At 36.3% G+C, this 19,850-nt stretch overlaps 2 long non-coding RNA genes across 2 annotated transcripts; both read left to right on the top strand.

Annotated features, from left to right (window-relative positions):
• The first annotated feature begins 3,632 nt into the window (after positions 1 to 3,632).
• On the top strand, positions 3,633 to 4,775 carry LOC122017285. The gene is made up of 3 exons (XR_006121314.1): positions 3,633 to 3,732; positions 3,827 to 3,870; positions 3,994 to 4,775. It is a non-coding gene; the product is annotated as an uncharacterized LOC122017285 (long non-coding RNA).
• A 5,426-nt stretch (positions 4,776 to 10,201) lies between these two features.
• LOC122015484 lies at positions 10,202 to 15,901 on the top strand. The gene is made up of 2 exons (XR_006120911.1): positions 10,202 to 10,584; positions 15,667 to 15,901. It is a non-coding gene; the product is annotated as an uncharacterized LOC122015484 (long non-coding RNA).
• Positions 15,902 to 19,850: the final 3,949 nt, after the last annotated feature.

Genomic DNA, 19,850 nt, shown 5'->3' with positions numbered 1-19,850 from the left:
TAGTGGTGTGCCTAACACAAATAGAAATACAAGCAGTAATTTTACATTTGATCTAAATGAAGAAGCAAGTATTCAAGAAGATGAGGTTCTGAATCCTTATACAACACTTGGCGATTACTTTGAGCTTACTTGGAGTGAGAAGGAAGTGCATTATACCCAAATTAGAGAGGAATTACAATGTAATACAGATGTATAAGAATTTTTAACTGATGATATGCATATTGAACAATATGAAATTTCTCCAGAGCAGTACAGTGACTTAGAGGAGGAGTTCTCAATAGTTGATAATCCATATATTCTAAATTCTCGATTGCTCCAAAGGTCAATTGAAGAGGCAACAGATGAGCATGAATTTTGTGTTGGACAGATTTTTCCATCTCGACAAGAGTTCAAGAATGCACTTGTGAAACATGTCATGGTTATACATATGAGATATAACCCAGTTGACACTCGGAAAAATAAAGTAAAAGTCGTCTCCTTCAATCAACCATGTACATGGAGAGTAGTTGGTCGGGGGATGTAGAGTTCATTGTTACAAAATATGTAAAGGAACACCAATGTGGTATCATTAGGGAAAGTGATGATCATCAAGCATGCTCTTCCTCCTTTATAGTGTCTTCTGTTGAAGAGCAATTTGTTGCTAATGAACAGTATAAACCAAGTATGATTATATCTGATATAAAAACTAGGTTTTTAGTGTTCATATCATACATAAAATCATACATAGCTCGGGAGAAAGCGATGAAGAAGGTTGTTGGAGATTATAATCAAGCTTATAGAGATCTTCCACTATATCTACATGAGTTAAGAGTCAAGGATTCTAAAACCTATGTTGCACTACACAGGAATGGTGATAATCAGTTCCAGCACTGTTTCTGGGCTTTTGGAGCTTATGGAAGAGTATTTAGGTCTTATCTTCGCAAATTGATTGGAATTGATGCTACACATCTAAGAGGGAAGTATCCGGGTGTGTTGTTGATGGCTACAACAATTGATGCTAATGACAATGTCCTCCCAATAGCATTTGGAATCGCTGAAGTTGAATGTGGGTCTACATGGAAGTGGTTTTTGGATCATATGAAGAGATTCTTTGCTATTGATGCTGTTAGAGTGTATATTAAAAGCCTAACTTTTTGTATAAACATAAGAATCACATTGGTCAAATATCTACATTTATATGCTAAGTATAGTTGTCCAATTAATTTATATTGTAGATAACATGGTGTGTGGTGTCACACACAGAATATCATGTTATCAATTCCTTATAAATTATAAACAGTAGCTCACGACTAAGATGAAAAGGAACAAACCATTGGAATAGTCGTAGTGTAGTTTGATATTCACTACAAGAAAATTGGGATTCTACAACACTTAAACGACAACGCTTTTTATAAAAAGCGTTGTCTATTTTTTTTTAACAACACTTTTCACTAAAAGCGTTGTCTATTTCATTATTTTCTTATTAATAGACAACGCTTTTCTAAAAACCGTTGTCTATTAGTGATTTTTACGGGTCAAAGACATCACTTCGTAAAGAGCGTTGTCTATTAGACTTTTTTTTAGTGTCTACGACAATGTTTTTTAAAAAGTATTGTCTATTGTTAAGTTCTCATCTAAATCTTGATTAATACAAACCGTTGGATCTAAATCTTGATTAATACAAACTGTTGGATCTAAGTCAGGAGTAGAAAACCCAAACCCTTCTCCCAACTCCTATCTTCCGATCGTTTTTATCCCGAACCCTTCTCCCAACTCCTCATCTCACGCGGCCTTCTACATCCAACTCCTCTTCGGCAAACCACTCTCTGGCGAACCCCTCTCCACGAACCACTCCTCTGAACTCCTCTATGTCAAGACCACACCTTCATCAAGCGGCAGATCCGGTTGCTGAGGCGATCGACCACGACAGATCGACCCATCTCTTCGCCTCCTTCGCCCCCGACGTTGAGGCAGTGTAACCACAGCAGATTTCCTATTTCAACTGGTTGGGAGCTTCCGGCGAATAAAGAGTGGCCATGGAGTGAACGAGTCGGGGTCAGTGGAAGAAGAGGAGGACGCGTTGACTGTCTAAAGGAGACGAAAGCAATCCGAAGAGAGCAGGAGCCGCGCGTTAGGACGGAGGCGGCAGAAGATGAGGGATCACATCGTGGAATGTGGATTGCGAGAACCTCAGGAGAAAAACCTGCTCTCGAACCCTAATCTGAGCGAAGAGAAGAGAATGGCAGCCCGCATCCGTAATTCTTTTTGTTTTTTTACGGACCGCGTCGGATAAGGAGTTTTTTCTTTTTGCAAAGCCCAATGCGGCGGTCGGTCTACGATCTCCTCTCTTTTGGCGTTGCCGATTGCAGCTCGAGGTGGTCTGCTTGTCCCAGCCAACCATGGCGATGGTATCGGCCCGTGAGGATGTGGAGGAGAAGACTCAACTTCAGATCCCCAACAGCAAAGTGTTGGTAATCGGGGCAACCGGGAGGCTAGGACAACAGCTGGTGAAGGCGAGCCCACCTTCGTCCTCGTGCTAGAGATCGCCTCTCCCTGCGTTGAACGATCTCTCCTCCTCCGATCCTTCCCTAAAAGCGGCGTCACTGCTCTGAAGGTTGCTCCTGGCCATCTTCTCCCCTCTCTGTCTCTTTGATTCGATTTTGTGCAAGCTTAAAGTTGTGTTTTTTCTTTTGCGATGATTGTTCACTTCTAGATATCTGGGACAGTCATGATGGTAACCACATTGCAGTGAAACATTGATTCCTGTGTGAAGAACAAACAAAGCAACCTTCAATTTTGCTGATTACCTCAACTTCTTGAGGTCGAAATGGCCAAATCATGCAATTTGTCTCTTCATACATCCAAAATATCCCTAGTTTGATAAGCTAAACTTCGTCTTTCCTAATTATTTAGATGGCCCAAACTTGTTCATTTTGGAAAATAATCATACTAGTGAATGGTGGATTGAGAGGCACATCCACTGTTTTTTATTTTGTTTAAATGTGCCATCAACGCGTTTTAGTCAAACCGATCAAAGAATGTCTTTTTTGGCTAGATTGTCTTAGTGAAGACTTCCTAGGAGTCTCAGATGGAATATTTGTGTGCTTTGGAGTTGAGATAGGCCATCAAGAAGTTTCAGCTTGCCAAAAAATACCTGGCAGTCGAAAAACATATCATCTTGACTAGAAAAATATACCAAACCCTCCTGCGAATCTTGGATGAAGTTGTTGTGTTTTTGAGTTAGGTCTTTTAGTTGAAATGATGCTCTTTTCCCTGATTTCCCATTTCATTTAATGATTGTGCCTCTGTGAGATGTGCTGCTTCAGTTGGCTCTAATCCTGATCACATTCCTGATTGTTCTAGTGCTGTAATTTGATGACCAATTCCTGCGAGTTTGTTTCATTTAATGACTAATTTTATTCATTTAACTGTTATTGGATTTTTCTTGTTGTAGGCGACTGAATTATGTGATGATGACGACATTAATAGAGCTATTATGTGGAAGAAAGGACGAGTCACTGAAGAAGGTGGCTTTGAAGGAGAGGATTTGATAAAAAAAAATACAACAGATTATAAGTAAAATAACAATACGTAAAAGTACCATTTTTATTGAACTGATAACTCTTTTAGTAATAATGCTTTTTAATGTGTGTTTTCCTTCTTTACTTCGGCAGACTTTGTGGTGGTAGTCATGTCCAAGGAATTGGTTAGGTCAGCAGCTGTATAGCAAGAAGAGCGCATGCTATCCGCAAAGTATTTCTTATTGAATTTGTATAATTTTATAATTTTTGCTTTTTGCTTTATAGTCATCCAAGGTATGAACTCTAGATCTCATTGTGTTTTCTAGGCTTCATCAGATGGCAATGCTGGATTCATGATTGATATATTAAAGTAAGTACAAGTTTCCACCAACTTGTATTTTTCATGTTCAAACTTGAAAGTCTGAGAAGTTTCTCCTTGGCATTCTGAACTTCTGATTGAATTTTCATCTATTTGTATTTTGCCATGGACAAGGAGTGTGGATTATCTCACAAATCAATAATTTTTGTCTTGGATGAGTTTGATCTTTTTGCTCAGGTACGTGTAGTAACTTTTAGCCACTTATAGAATTCTGTGCAAGTACTTCTTTACTTGTTTGTGTTCCCTTGTCAATCCTCCTTTGTTGTTCCATTTTTATCTCATTATGCAATGGCCTTTGCCTTATTCTAAATCTTTGAGCTTTTTGATACATGTGTATGCAGGGGAAACAACGTTTGCTTTATAGTTTGCTTGATGCAATGCAAACAATGACTTCACAGGCTGTAGTTATTGGTGTTAGCTACCGATCGGTATGTAGTCTCCACATCTTTCACTTTTTTTTACATTCATATTCATGTCAATATACACTGGGCCACCCACATTTTTTAATCTCTTTTAAAAAAGACAAGTAAAAGGAAAAATAAGGAAACATTAAAGTTAAGAAAGTGGAAGGAAACTAAACAATTGTTTTTATGTATATTATTATTCTTATTATTCCACTTTTTGACTCCTTAATTTTTCTTCCAAGCATTGCTGGTTATACTTGATAAAGCCTCATGTCTTTCAGGATGCAGATTAACTTCTTGAAAAAAGAGTTCAGTGTAGGTTTTGTCCGAGTCTCAAGCCGACAATCCTTTTTGATCAGTATATCTAGTAGAAGTAAGCATGCAGATCGTTGTCTTCAAGGCCGGCTAGCTATTTTGTGCTTTTTTTGTTTTAAATTCAAATGTCACTATCTACTTTGAAACAGAACTATTTTGTATTTGTGTATAGTTGAATTCTCCTGTAAATATTAATACTTTGTAATTGAATTCTATTATTTTGGTACGAGTTTGAAATCATTAGCCGAGCTAATTAATGTTATTTTATATGTCCAATTCGAATCTAGACATGATAAAAGAAATTTAATAGTTTTGTAAATATAAAAAAATAATTTTGTAAATAGATTTTTTTTATTTTTATTTTAAAAAGACAACGCTTTTAAAGCGTTGCACAAGTGCTGTCTTTGCCAAAAACAACAACGCTTTTAAAGTGTTGCAAAAGTGTTGTCTTTGCTATAAATGGCAACGCTTTTAAAGCGTTGTCTTTGAGCAGACTTTTAACAACGGTGCTTTTAACAACGCTTTTTCAGCCACATAGACAACGCTTTTAAAGCGTTGTCTATTAGCTTTTTTCTTGTAGTGATTAGTTTATCTTAACTATAAAATTAACTAGTACACTCTGAGTATATTGAACAGGACCATTTAAGGTAAGTTCTTTTTATACTGACTACATAGAAGAACAAGACCTTTGTTATTATGGAAGTATGTGCTCTTAATCCTGATATAATAACAAACACATATATCTAGTATTTATTTCTTTAACTTATCAAAGGGTGTGATTTAGTTCGATAAATCAATAGCCTCGATAAGTTGAGAAATGATATTATTTATATTGTGTGTTGTTGATTATAGAAGGAAACTGTGTCCTAGTAATCTAGGTTGATAATGTCCCCAAGAGGAGCTCATAAGGATTGTCATGTTAAACCCTGCAGGTGGACTTAGTCCGACATGACGATAAGGTTGAGTGGTACTACTTTTGAACTAAGATATTAATTAAAGAGAGAGTTGTCAATAACTCATTTAATTAGTGGACATTCGACATCTTAAACACAGGGAGACTAACACACTCATAATAAGAAATGAGCCTAAAATGTAATTTGGGATTGGTGCGGTAGTTCAATAATAATTCTTTAGTGCTATAAATTATTATTGATGAAATTAAGTTGGGTGTTCGGGGTGAACACGGGAAGCTTAATTTCATCGGGAGACCAAAATCAATTCCTCCTCTCGGTCCCTAACGTAACCTCTTGTATATAGAGAAATATATCCACCACATACCCACTTCCTACCCACCCTTAGGTGGCCGGCCAAGCAAGATTGGAGCCCAAGCTTGGGCCGGCCAAAACCAAGGGATTGAACCAAGATTAGTGGTCGGCCCTAGCTTGGAGCCCAAGCTAGGTGTGGCCGGCCACATATAAAATAAAAGAGATTTTATTTAAAATCTTTCCTTATGTAGAAGCCATGGTTTTAAAAGAGAGTTTAAATTTAAATATTTCCTTTTATAGCTTCCTACAAAAGATTAAGTGAAAGATTTGATATCTTTCCTTATTTGTAGTTAAAAGAAAGATTTTAATTTTTGATAAAACTTTCCTTTTTTGTAACCATGTTCATAATTTAAAAAGAGAATTTTAAAATTAAATATTTCCTTTTATAAGTTTCTACAAAAAATTAAGAAAAGATTTAATATCTTTTTTTATTTGTAGATTGAAAGGATGATTTTAATTTTAGAGAAAACTTTTCTTTTTGGAAATCATCCACATATTTTAATAGAAAGATTTTAATTTATAAAATTTCCTTTTATAACCAACCATGAAGGGAAAATATTAGAGAAATTTTTATTAAAAAATTCCGGAAACAAATTAGGAAGTTTAAATTCTTGTGTTAAAACTTTCCTTGCTTGGAGCTATGAGGTGGCCAGCCATGTGGATTTAAGAAAAAGAAATTAGTTTTAATTAATTAAAATTTCCTTTTCATGGTAAAGAAAATAAGGAAGTTTTTATTTAAATTTTCCTTATTTGCCAAGACCAAGGATTATAAAAGAGGGGGTAGGGGTGCCTTCATGGGGAACAACTCTATTCTATTTTCTTCCCTCTCTTCCTTGGTGGTGGTCGGCCCTAGACCTTGCTCTTCTCCTCTTCTCTTCTTCTTTAGTGGCCGGTTTCATTCCTCTCTTAGACCTCTTGTTGGTGGCTGGTTCTATCTTGGAGAAGAAGGAGAGAAAGGAGGTTTTATTTCTAGCATCCCTTGGAGCTTGGTGGTGGTGGCCGAAACTCTTCATCTCAAGGAGGAGTGCTTGGCTGAAACTTGCAAGGAGGAAGAAGAAGGGTTTGGGTGGTTCTCATCTCGGTAGATCGTTGCCCACACAACGTCCGAGATAAGAAGAGGAATACGGTAGAAGATCAAGAGGTTATTGCTTACAAAGAAAGGTATAACTAGTAATTATTTTCCGCATCAATTTAGTTTTTCTTTGTATGAATTCCAAACACAAGAGGCATATAATTCTAGGTTTCGAATTTGTGATTCGAGTTTGTGTTTTTTTGTTTTTCGAATTTGTGATTCGATTATTCCTTTTGGTTAAACCTAGGGTTATATAAGAAAATTAAATATTATATTTCATTGAAAGGCTTTGTTTAGGAAGTGGTGGTTGCTCCCATATCCAAGAAGGCCTAGTGCCTCGCCATCTTTAACCTGGAAACCGATTTCTGAAATTAATATTTAATTGAATTTATAACATAGGTGGATTTGGATCAATAATGTTAAGCATCGTTTACGATCCAAGTCTAAACCATTAAGAACAGATAAGTTAAATTTGGAATCAATAATGTTAAGTTCTATTTGCGATTCCAAATTTAATTTCTAAATAACACAATAGGTTATTAGGATAGGTTCGACACTTGTACAAATTTTTTGTACAGTGGAACCAGTATGATCTTCCTAGGACTAACCAACAGATGCAGAGTCAATGAGCATAGTATCAGATAGACATCGCGGTATTACATTAGCAGTTAGGAAAGTCTACCCTACCGCCCATCATGCTTTATGTTGTCACCACATGTCTTGCAATATGATAACAGATATTGGCAGTAGGTCAGGTTTAAGCTTATTTTGGGCAGCAGCTCGAGCAAACACAACACTCCAATATGATCTCATAATGCAGTCTATGGTTGAAAAACATCTAGATGTTCATAAGTTGCTTCAGAACATTGACCCTAAAAGATACGTTAATACACACTTTAGTGGCAGAAGGTACACAATGCTAACCACCAATTATGTAGAGAGTTTAAATGTTTTGTTCAAGGAGACACATGATGTAATGTCCCAAAGTAATTGTTTTAATTAAAAGTAATTATTTAATTAGTTTGAGTATAATTAAAATGGAGTTTAGTTTAAGTGGCTAGCTTAAATTATGTGTAATCGAATAGGTTATAATATATTCGAATTTAAATAATAAATAACTAAATATATTTTTATGGATGATTTATCAGGAATTAACTTGATATGAATTTACGGAGTTTACTGAAATGTTTATGAATTTTTAGGGAAATATGTTAGGTTTTAAGGGATTTAATTGGGTATGTCTAGAAATACCCAATTAAATTAGGAGTTGATTGAGCTCAATTACATAAGATTCAGATTTAATTGACCTAGGTATATATAAAGGCTAGGTATAAGTTCATGATTCCTTCACTGTTCTCCCCAAAATCGCGTCGCCTCCTTCACCCATTTCACCTCCACCGCTTCCGACCAAACTCTCCGCCGAACTCAAAGACCCAGCCAGGTGCCGACCTAAACGAACATCTCCAAGGACAATGCGAGCAGGCGACGAGTCCGGCGATCACCACATCAGCAGCACGCCAACGAGTGAACGAGGGTAGAAGATCGGGCGTGGAATCGCGAGCAAGTGGCAGAAGTCGCGAGGGCTGCTGGGAATGTCGTGGGGAGGAAGAAAAACCGAGAAAGGCAAGTTCAAACTCTTTATGAAAGAGCGAGATCTGTGAGGTAAGGTGGTAGGAACTTAGAAGGTGTGATTCATTCTCGTAGGTAAGGGCGATTGGTGAAATGATCTGTGGATTTTCAATTCTGAAGAGTCTCGTTTCGGCCGAGGTTTCGTTGAAGCTTTCTTGACTCGAATTGCTAGATTTTTGGGCTTTGACATCGTGCTTTGTTCTTGATGGAGTTTGAGTTTCCGGTGGACTATTCCTTTGTGAATATGGTGAATCTTGCTTGTTTGGGAATGAGATTGTACTCCGTTCTCCCTCTACATTGAAGTGCTTTGTAAACGCTTGATTTCTAGATCTCCGTCGTTTGGTCCGTGCATTCATACTGTTGAAGGAGCTCGATTTTCCACTGGAGTATTCATTTGTCTGTGAACAGGATTTTGATTCGATTCCCACCGAGTCATTTCTATTGTGAGTGTCTTGTAAGAAACTTGTTCGTTGAATTGCTTGGCTAAGTTGTAGATCGGACAGAACGTAAGTATTTTCAATTTTGTTCGTTAATGATTTTACCTCTATCGATTTTTGTCTACCAAGGGCTGGCCTGAATTGGAGAGTGGGTGTTGATTCGTTGATGTTTAGTTATATGGTACTGGTAGTTTTTGCGCATATGTAATTTGTTACCGTTTTGTATCTACATTGGCTCGAGATTTTGCTATTTTGCTTTCCGATTTGCTAGAAGAATGCTGGAGCGGGCTTTAATTTTTATCCTGGTGGGTTCATGTCCTGTGTTGATGATTGGGGGATTGAATTTCAGTAAATGACTTGCTTTAGCAGTGGATATGAATTTATTATTAGCTTGCTCGTTGAATAGGATTTGTTGATATTGAATTATAGTGTAGCATTAAATTCAACCATGGATGTCAATAGCTGCTAAGTTTTGCTTTATAATTCTGATAATGGAACTACTGAGTTATGCATAATTCGGACATAGGTTCTTCGACTTGGATTAGAAATGACAGCATAATTTAGTTGCTCACTTCCAAAAAAAAAAAAATAGGATCGTTTACCAGTTACATGGACTGTTGTTGACTTGTGTACAGAATATAGTTAAGGATTGATTATTGGACAGAACTGGAAAAGAATGAAGAATGACTGGAATGCTAGTTACTTATGATTAAAGAACGTTTAGTTTGTTGTTCATAAATCCCCTATGCATCTTTAAATTTATAGCTCTATTCATACCCTGTGATTGTCCAGCATGTTATAAATAAATTATGTTCTTCTTATATGACTATTTGGGATGAATATGAGCATATGGGGTGACAGTACGGGATGGGTGACCCGGGATGAGCTCCGGGGAGGGCCCATCCAAACTTGACTGATATGGTTAGCTTCGGCTATATGACTGGATGCATGTTCTCTACGAGGTACCTCTAGGATCATGGGACTGTTGACTGGCTCAAATTGTGGTTACCGGATATGTGACATATTCACCATATTAGCTATATAGGATGACTTGTGCAATGAGTATTTCTTCTGCTATATGATATCTGACTTATGCTTTCGTTTGGTTTCTAATTACTACCTCCTCTACTTTATGGATATCCTCTTATGCATATTGGTCTGTACTTGCTGGGTCGTAGACTCACTACATTTTTATTACAGGTGAGGATGACTTCCAAGTTATGCCGGAAGACCCTCGGACGGAGTAGACGAGGAGGCGGGATGGACGCATGGTTCTGTCCGTTGTCCGGGAGTGCAGAGCCTACTGGGTTTACTGCGAGGGATTTTTCATTTCTTTATCATTCGGGTGGGAAATGTTTGAGGAGTTTTTGTTCATCTTGATAAACCTAGTTTGATGCTATCGTGCCCATTGGTTATGATAACTTCTTTGATAGAACTGCCTTATGATCATTCTATAGTAGTTGATGAGAGGGATAAAAAAAAAAAAAACTGGGGATGTTTCAGTTGGTATCAGAGCACACTCCTAAGGGACAGCATGCGCATGCCATCTCGTCAAGAACTCGGCTACTTCTTCCCACAAGTTTGTAAGATTTCCTTCATTATAGTTCGGAATTTGAATCGTGAATTATAATGTGCTTAAATAAACAAATTTGGTTTACGTCTAGAGGCCCTTTGTTATTAGATGCAAAGGTGTTCAAGTAATTTTCATAGGTGTTCAGGAAGCCATCCGTTTGTAGTTAGGCATGTTAGGAATGTTTACATATTCTGGAGAATAATGGAGAATGACTATGAATTGGATTGCTAAAATTTTCTTGTAGCATGACTGATAATTAGAAGAGGGAGCTTCAAATCTTAAGTTTGCACTACCTTGTAAATTTTCTACGTATAAGGTTCTATAGATTATAGTGAGCCTAGAGTTTATTTAATATCTTTCATTGCAAATTGGATTATGATTCGATGAAAAATTTCTGTTTAGTGTTCTACTTGATTGACAAACTTTATATAGTGTTGACGGTCTTTGCCTTCAAGTAGCTCTGTTAGTTTAATGTATTGGTTTATTATTTGGTCAAAATGCTACTGACACTAACCTTATTTGGTATATCCAAGATAGTTTTCTAGCCATAACAGTGGATCATAATGAAGCTCCTTCCTAGTGTAGCGACCACACGGTAGAAACTGCTCTCAGCTACTAGAGTTTCCTTTTAGCATTGGTTTTAACCTGAAGAATTATGATCTGAGGGAGCAATTCCTGTATATTATGCCTAGATGATAAGTTGGACTAGGTTATTTGCTTTTTGATAGTTTATCTTTAGTTCGATGAAATTTTTCTGATCAGTATCATGTTTTATGTCATCCTATGCATATTAATTTAATAATTTAGTTTTATGCTACCTGTAGTTCAACACTCAACATGTACTAGTCTTTCAATAACCTTAACAGTAGGATACATACTTTGACTAAGTTATTTTTGTGAGGGTGGATGCTTAATATTTGCACGAGACCTTATAGCTTATTAGTTTAATAGTTGTAGCTATCTTTCTTGTAACTGCTAACTCTTGTTGGTATCTAGTGGATCAAGACTAGGTGATCCGTGTACATTAATAACATGTATGCTATGTAAGGTATTAGGTATTAAAAAACGAAGAATGAGAAAGTGGGAAGAGAATTGTTTACATGGATTGCAGTTTCATGGTGTTCATAAATAAGTACATAAATATCAAATGTTTCCTTTTGTGTTCATGTTTTGTAGGATTGTATACTGGGTGTATGGTGTTTATAATTAAAAATTGCCTATTGTTTTTTTTAACTCATTAGTTTTGTTATGTGAATGTTATGATGGTGAGTGTAAGATTGAGTCTAGGTAGTGTAGAAGAAAACGAATAATGTAGAAAGGGACATAAAGTTAGATAAATATATTGAGAATAATCCAAGATTGACACATCCACAAATAAAGGAAATAAGAGTTAGTGCATTTGTCAATATATGAAAGAGGTCTAGAATCCTTGTAGTCATTATCTTTAAATCAATTATAATTTTTTTCAGTTCATTTTGTCGGTGTAAAAGGTGCTTTGTGTGTATGCTACATCAAGTGATATCAAAGTCAAAATCTAGCTGGGCTCGATTGTATACTTGCTTCAAATTATTCCTTCCCTTCTCATCATTGTCACTCACTTCCCTCCACCGCCTTCCCCAACAGCTCCATTTGCTACCTCCTTATCTTTCTCTTGACTAAGAGAAGTTGATAGCTAATTTACCCTTTTTCCTTCTACCGCCCATTTCCTCTTACTCATTAAAGAGACGTTTCCGTTGTTACTCAGACTAGTCAACCCAATGCCTCTTGCTTCCCCATTACTCCTGGTTCGTTTATAATTTACAGAACCTTAACCACTGCCACGTACAGCTTATTCCATTACCAACATTGTTCTCAAAATGTCAGTAACTGCAACCACCAATGTCACCCTCTCATCTCTTTTGAGTCAAAAGGGTCTTATATTGTTGGGCTTCTTGTTACCACTCTTGCTCATTTGATTAGTTGCTGTGTGAGGTTCAAATTGACTTGGGTGCCCTGGGATGGGCTCCAGGGATGGTCTTCCAAACCTGAATGAGAGAGAAGTATTGAATGACAAGAGGTGTCTCTCAACGGTCTATGAAAGAAGACCAAATAAACGTGCTCTAATAAGGGTTACCATAAATGCATCGTGTATCCTATAATAAAGTAAAATGTGGTTTCCTATTTTGTGAATAATTCCAGACGAACTAATAGACGGAGCGCACCATTCACTAACCGGAGGAGTCACTTCAAGCATGTAAGATAGACATTAAAGACAACTAGAAGATCATTTATACCTAAAGGATTTGATCTACCACACTTAGCTAGACAGTAATGTGGGTGTAGTTGCAATAGGTGGGCTCTTCACCGTAGAATAGTTCTCTAAATAGTTATGAGGAACCCCTATTCTCTAATAATTACAACCTCCCAAACTATTAGAATGAACCAGTAATGGACTAGTACGAGGGTGCACCCTTAGGTGAGATTATCATAGTATTGCAATTTAAATAGTAAATTTGGGGACCCAAACTTTATTAGTGGGAGAGAATGTAATATACCAAAAGTGTAATTCAGGATGTAAATAATTAAAAACTGATTAAAAAAATAGGAAATTAAATAAATTCCAGTGGATAATTTATTAGGAGTTCACAACGTGCACTACCTATTCATGCTTTGGAGGTACATTTCTAACCCTTATTCATGCTTTGGAGGTACATTCCGAAAGCTAAGTGGGACACTGAACTGGACATGGGCAACCGCTATCCTGAATTATGCGGTAAGTCAAATTTCGGGGACGAAATTTTATTTAAGGGGGGAAGAATTGTAATGTCCCAAAGTAATTGTTTTAATTAAAAGTAATTATTTAATTAGTTTGAGTATAATTAAAATGGAGTTTAGTTTAAGTGGCTAGCTTAAATTATGTGTAATCGAATAGGTTATAATATATTCGAATTTAAATAATAAATAACTAAATATATTTTTATGGATGATTTATCAGGAATTAACTTGATATGAATTTACGGAGTTTACTGAAATGTTTATGAATTTTTAGGGAAATATGTTAGGTTTTAAGGGATTTAATTGGGTATGTCTAGAAATACCCAATTAAATTAGGAGTTGATTGAGCTCAATTACATAAGATTCAGATTTAATTGACCTAGGTATATATAAAGGCTAGGTATAAGTTCATGATTCCTTCACTGTTCTCCCCAAAATCGCGTCGCCTCCTTCACCCATTTCACCTCCACCGCTTCCGACCAAACTCTCCGCCGAACTCAAAGACCCAGCCAGGTGCCGACCTAAACGAACATCTCCTCCAAGGACAATGCGAGCAGGCGACGAGTCCGGCGATCACCACATCAGCAGCACGCCAACGAGTGAACGAGGGTAGAAGATCGGGCGTGGAATCGCGAGCAAGTGGCAGAAGTCGCGAGGGCTGCTGGGAATGTCGTGGGGAGGAAGAAAACCGAGAAAGGCAAGTTCAAACTCTTTATGAAAGAGCGAGATCTGTGAGGTAAGGTGGTAGGAACTTAGAAGGTGTGATTCATTCTCGTAGGTAAGGTGATTGGTGAAATGATCTGTGGATTTTCAATTCTGAAGAGTCTCGTTTCGGCCGAGGTTTCGTTGAAGCTTTCTTGACTCGAATCGCTAGATTTTTGGGCTTTGACATCGTGCTTTGTTCTTGATGGAGTTTGAGTTTCCGGTGGACTATTCCTTTGTGAATATGGTGAATCTTGCTTGTTTGGGAATGAGATTGTACTCCGTTCTCCCTCTACATTGAAGTGCTTTGTAAACGCTTGATTTCTAGATCTCCGTCGTTTGGTCCGTGCATTCATACTGTTGAAGGAGCTCGATTTTCCACTGGAGTATTCATTTGTCTGTGAACAGGATTTTGATTCGATTCCCACCGAGTCATTTCTATTGTGAGTGTCTTGTAAGAAACTTGTTCGTTGAATTGCTTGGCTAAGTTGTAGATCGGACAGAACGTAAGTATTTTCAATTTTGTTCGTTAATGATTTTACCTCTATCGATTTTTGTCTACCAAGGGCTGGCCTGAATTGGAGAGTGGGTGTTGATTCGTTGATGTTTAGTTATATGGTACTGGTAGTTTTTGCGCATATGTAATTTGTTACCGTTTTGTATCTACATTGGCTCGAGATTTTGCTATTTTGCTTTCCGATTTGCTAGAAGAATGCTGGAGCGGGCTTTAATTTTTATCCTGGTGGGTTCATGTCCTGTGTTGATGATTGGGGGATTGAATTTCAGTAAATGACTTGCTTTAGCAGTGGATATGAATTTATTATTAGCTTGCTCGTTGAATAGGATTTGTTGATATTGAATTATAGTGTAGCATTAAATTCAACCATGGATGTCAATAGCTGCTAAGTTTTGCTTTATAATTCTGATAATGGAACTACTGAGTTATGCATAATTCGGACATAGGTTCTTCGACTTGGATTAGAAATGACAGCATACTTTAGTTGCTCACTTCCAAAAATAGGATCGTTTACCAGTTACATGGACTGCTATTAAATTGTGTACAGAATATAGTTAAGGATTAATTACTGGATTGAACTGAAGAATGAAGAATGATTGGAATGCTAGTTACTTACTTATGGATTAAAGGACGATTAGTTTGTTGTTCATAAATCCACTATGCATCTTTAAATTTATAGTTCTATTTATATCCTGTGATTGTGCAGTGTGTTATGAATAAATTATGTGTTTCTTATATGGCTAGCTGGGATGAGTATAAGCATATGGGGTGATAGTACGGGATGGGTGACCCAGGATGAGCTCCGGGGAGGGCCCATCCAAATTGGACTGATAATTTATTATTAGCTTCGGTTATATGACTGACTGCATGTTCTCTACGAGGTACCTCTAGGATCATGGGACTGTTGACGGGCTTTAATTGTGGTTACCGGATATGTGACATATTCACCTAATTAGCTATATAGGATGACTTGTGCAATGAGTATTTCTTCTGCTATATGATATCTGACTTATGCTTTCGTTTGGTTTCTAGTTACTACCTCCTCTACTTTATGGATATCCTCTTATGCATATTGGTCTGTACTTGCTGGGTCGTAGACTCACTACATTTTTATTACAGGTGAGGATGACTTCCAAGTTATGCCGGAAGACCCTCGGACGGAGTAGACGAGGAGGCGGGATGGACGCATGGTTCTGTCCGTTGTCCGGGAGTGCAGAGCCTACTGGGTTTACTGCGAGGGATTTTTCATTTCTTTATCATTCGGGTGGGAAATGTTTGAGGAGTTTTTGTTCATCTTGATAAACCTAGTTTGATGCTATCGTGCCCATTGGTTATGATAACTTCTTTGATAGAACTGCCTTATGATCATTCTATAGTAGTTGATGAGAGGGATAAAAAAAAAAAAAAACTGGGGATGTTTCACATGAACTTCCCATAAATAGGTTAATTGATAATACCAGAAGAAAGGTAAGTCAATGGTTTTTTAACCGTAGGGAGGAAGTCTCGAATGGTATGTTGCTTTGACACCTCATGCTACCAAAGAAATGGATTTAAGGAGGGAGAAAGCTAGACGATATAAAGTCTACCCCTTCTCTCAATCTGAAATGAAAGTAGAGACATGGGGTGCTTCATTCATTATTGATTTGGAGAGAAAATATTATAATTGCGGGGAGTTTCAAATTTCAGGATTACCTTGCTCACATGCAATTGCCATCATCATTCACCGGAACATAGATACACTCCCATATTGTGAGCATTATTTTCATTCACAAAATTGGAATGTGACATACATGGATCGTATTTACCCCTGTCGAATCAAGAAATTTTGGCCTAGGAGAGTAAACAACATTATAATTCTATGTCCCCGTAGTCTTGTGCAATCGGGTAGGCAAAAGAAGGCACAGATCGAGTCGAAACATAATGGGAAGACAAAAATCAAATGCAGCCGGTGCAAATAACTGGGCCATAATAGGAGGACCTGTAGATTTCCGCCAGCCCCTGGGTCTTGACTTACTTGTAAATCGAATGAGTTGATCCATATATTTTGTATGCAGTACATCCATAGAATTGTAAGAAAAATAGTTGTGCAAAGTGATGTTACCGTTATATCTTTGTATGTAGTATTTATTTTATAATATAGTGTTATCTATGGTATGAGAAGTGTAAACCAACCCCGTCAAGGTAGAACTAATACTTCACACCATATCTCCATTTTGTAAAATAAAAACGCACTAGCAGTTGTGAATATTTAGACATATAATAGGTTTAGTCCAACTCTGCATTTCAATTCAACAGGAAGGAGTTATTAATTCCAAAGTCTTGTAAATTTGGTTTAAAGTATAAATAAGTTAAAACTTAGATAAAATGATTGTTGTTATGCTTGAAAAATAAAATTGGAAAATCGGTTGTCGTTCATTGAAAAAAAATTAGGTGTACTGTTCTATGCCAACTGGCATGGAGCAAGAACTTCTTAGCTAGGATGTATAACTAAGTCTTGACACCATATATATCATCTTCCCTCTCAAACCTTCATAGGGAACGTGATTTCAAGTAAATCCAAGTAGCGTAGGGCCATCAGTAAGTTTTGGTCAAAACCCACTGATAGACCTAGACACCTCTAATTGGACTCATTTCAGGTCTTGTGAGATTCTGGTATTACAAAGACTCCAACGATGCTATCCATTACTAATGTATAGCTCTCTAGGAGTGGTAGCACATTTTCAAAATTTTCAGCCTCATATTGGGCCTGATATGGTAGCATATTATGCCCAACGCAGGTCTGATATAAAACCATATCAGGCCCAACAAAGGCCTGATAGGTTTCAAAAAAAATTGATACTATCTCTCCCTTCTATAAACTAAAAATGTACTACCATGGGTTTTAAGTCTACAAGATGGGAAGTGAAATATATCTAATAGTATTGCAAAATACCTTTAATCTCTACCTAATTTTTTACTTAAAAATAAAATGGTGATTGTTGATTCTCGTAACTTAAAAGGTGTTCATTAAAATTCATAGCTCCTCCCCTCTCAAACCTTCCTACCGAACGAGAATTTGAAGAAAATCAAATACCCTAAAAAAAAGAGTAATATATAGAAAAAATAAATCGATACAATATGAACTAAAAAATTTATAATTTTGAATAATTAGAAAAAAAATTAGATAAAATAAGAATATATATATATATATATATATATATATATATATATATATATATATATATATATATATATATATATATATATATATATTAATATTAAAGCTTCTCCTCTCTCGATTGTTGTTCATTGAATACAAATAAAATGCATCGTTCCGTGCCAAATGGCACGGAGCAAGTGTTGGGATGAATACTATAAGCTTAGCTTTTGTATGAACATCTGTTTTGAAATATTTTGAAATGAGAATGTCTTTGGTCAAATGTTTGCATATGTCAATGCAGTTGTCCATTTAATTTATATTATAGATAACATGATGTGTGGTGTCACACAGAAGATCATGTTATTGGTTCCTTATAAATTATAAATAGTAGCTCACAACTAAGATGGATTGAACCCATTGGAATGGTTATAGTGTAATTTGGTATTAGTCTGTCTTGACTATAAAATTATACTAATACACTATGTGTGTATTGAGCAGAACCATTTGAGGTTGTTTGATTTGTACTGACTACATAAAAGAACAGAACCTCTATTATTATAGATGTGCTGTTGGTTGGTCCTAGAAATATCGTACCGGTTCCACTGTACAAAAATTTTATACAAGTGTCGAACCTTTCCTAAACAACCTATTGTGTTCTTTAGAAATTAAATTAGGAATCGCAAACAGAACTTAACATTATTGATTCCAAATTTAACTTATCTGTTCTTAATGGTTTAGATTTGGATCGCAAGCGGAACTTACCACTATTGATCCAAATCAACCTATGTTACAAATTCAATTAAATATCTATTTCAAAAATCGGTTCCTAGGACAAACATGGCGAGGCACATGACCTTCTTGGGTATGGGAGCATCCACCACTGCCTCGACAAAACCTTTTAACGAAATTAAATGTTTAATTTCCTAAAATAACATTAGATTTAACCAAAAAGAACAATCGAATTACAAATTTGAAAAATAAAAAAAATAAAAACTTGAATCACAAATTTGAAACTCTAGAATCATATACCTCTTGTGTTTGAAAATCATACAAAGAAAAAATTAGTATGATGCAGAAAACAATTACTAGTTATACCTTCCTTTGTAAGCAAATAACCTCTTGATCTTCTACCGTATTCCTCTTCTAATCTCGGACGTTGTGTGGGCAACGATCTTCCGAGACGAGAACCACCAAGCTCCTTCTTCTCCAAGCTAGATTCGGCCACCACCAATTCTCCAAGAGAAGTAGAGGTCCGGCCACCACCACCAAGCTCCAAGGGATGCAAGAAACAAAACCTCCTTTCTCTCCTTCTTCTCCTAGCTTGAGCCAGCCACCAACAACAGCTCCAAGAGAGGGATGAAACCGGCCACTAAAGAAGAAGAGAAGAGAAGGAGAAGAATCTCTAGGGCCGGCCACCACCAAGAAAGAGAGGGAGGAAAATATAATAGATGTTGTCACCCATGAAGGCACCTCTACTCCCTCTTTTATAATCATTGGTCTTGGCAAATAAGGAAAATTTAAATAAAAACTTCCTTATTACTTTGCCATGAAAAGGAAAATTTAATTTGATTTAAAATCAAATTCCTTTTCTTAAACTATATGGTCGGCCACCTCAAGAGCTTCCAAAATAGGCGAGTTTTAAACAAAATTAAAACTTCCTTATTTGTTTCCATAAATTTTAAAATAAAATTTATCTAATAATTTATTCCTTCATGGTTGGTTATAAAAGGAAATTTCTTTAAATTAAAATCTCTCTTTTATAACATGTAAATGATTTCCAAAAAGGAAAGTTATCTCTAAAATTAAAATCTCCTTTCAATCTACAAATAAGGAAAGATATCTAATCTTTCTTTTAATCTTTTGTAGAAAACTATAAAGTAAATATTTAATTTTAAAACTCTCTTTTTAAATCATGAACATGGTTACAAAAAAGGAAAGTTTTGTCAAAATTAAAATCTTCCTCTCAATCTACATATAAGGAAAAATATCAAATCTTTTCTTAATCTTTTGTAGAAGGAAAAATTTAAATTTTAAACTCTCCTTTTAAAACCATGGAATCCACATAAGAAAAATTTTAAAATAAAAATCCTTTTATTTTTCTTAGGGTCGGCCACACCATGCTTGGGCTCTAAGCATTGGTCGACCCCTAACTTGACTCATCCTT

This window comes from Zingiber officinale, chromosome 8B, assembly GCF_018446385.1.
Source record: "Zingiber officinale cultivar Zhangliang chromosome 8B, Zo_v1.1, whole genome shotgun sequence".
Classification (NCBI taxonomy): Eukaryota; Viridiplantae; Streptophyta; class Magnoliopsida; order Zingiberales; family Zingiberaceae; genus Zingiber; species Zingiber officinale.
The sequence above is the reverse complement of the archived record's forward strand: the minus strand, read 5'-3'. Positions and strand labels throughout refer to the sequence as shown.